Consider the following 806-nt stretch of genomic DNA (forward strand, 5'->3'; position numbering starts at 1 on the left):
GCGCCCCGGCCCCGGCGCCGCCGAACGGGGGGCTGCCGGCGGCGGGGCCGTAGCCGGGGCCAGGCGGGAGCGGACGGGCTTACCTGCACTTGGGGCTGCTTTGGGTGACTTTCCAAGTCAAGGGAAATGTGTGTGTGTTTGGGATGGAGGCTGCAGCGCGCATGCGCCATCAAACTTGCCCTGATCCCGGATTTTTCCTCCTCGCGCTCCCCTTTGCTTTGATTATTGAATTTTCCTATTTCTAACAGGAGGGCGGGCGGCGCGCAAAACCCGGCCTGGAGCCCGCGGCCGCCTGCCCCGGCCCGCCCGGGGAGGGGAAGGGGGGGAGCGGCGGGGAGGGAGCGGGCACGGAGCGGACTCGGTCTCCAGGCGGGCAGGGCAAGGCAGGCGAGGGACGGGCACCCGCAAAACCCGGACCGGATCGCCCTCCCCTGGCAAGGGAAAAGGAGAGACGGTGTCCCCGTTTCCCAGCCCGGGCGGGCAGCTGCCCGGCTCTGCCCCGTCCCCGCACCAGCCGCCTCCTCGTCCCCACCCGTCCCCCTTCCCAGCGAGGCACTGGAAGTTTTATAAAATTTTCTATTTTGCAGCCAGGTGACCTCTGCCCACCTTTAGTTCCCCAAGACGGAACTCCATCCAGATCACAAGTAACTAGGCTGCGTGTATTTCTTTATTTTCCAGCTGGTTCTCCCAGCCCTAATGTTCAGTTTCTGTTTTACAAACTTCTAAACTTTGGTACTTTTCTTTGGCTTATGTTCTCAGTCTGGATTTCGCTCAAGTTTAGAACTACCCAGCAACGCGTGGCACCT

At 62.0% G+C, this 806-nt stretch overlaps 1 protein-coding gene across 2 annotated transcripts in view; it reads right to left on the reverse strand.

The window, feature by feature from the left end:
- CASZ1 (castor zinc finger 1) overlaps positions 1 to 211 on the reverse strand; it is a 211,432-nt gene extending 211,221 nt beyond the window's left edge. Inside the window, exon 1 of one of the 2 annotated variants that reach the window (XM_014941481.1) lies at positions 84 to 211. The gene's annotated coding sequence lies outside the window, so the exon portion shown is untranslated. The remainder of the gene's footprint in view (positions 1 to 83) is intronic. The other variant, XM_014941483.1, reaches the window with a different exon arrangement.
- Between the last annotated feature and the right edge of the window lie 595 nt (positions 212 to 806).

Source organism: Calidris pugnax, unplaced genomic scaffold, assembly GCF_001431845.1.
Source record: "Calidris pugnax isolate Ruff unplaced genomic scaffold, ASM143184v1 scaffold82, whole genome shotgun sequence".
Lineage (NCBI taxonomy): Eukaryota > Metazoa > Chordata > Aves > Charadriiformes > Scolopacidae > Calidris > Calidris pugnax.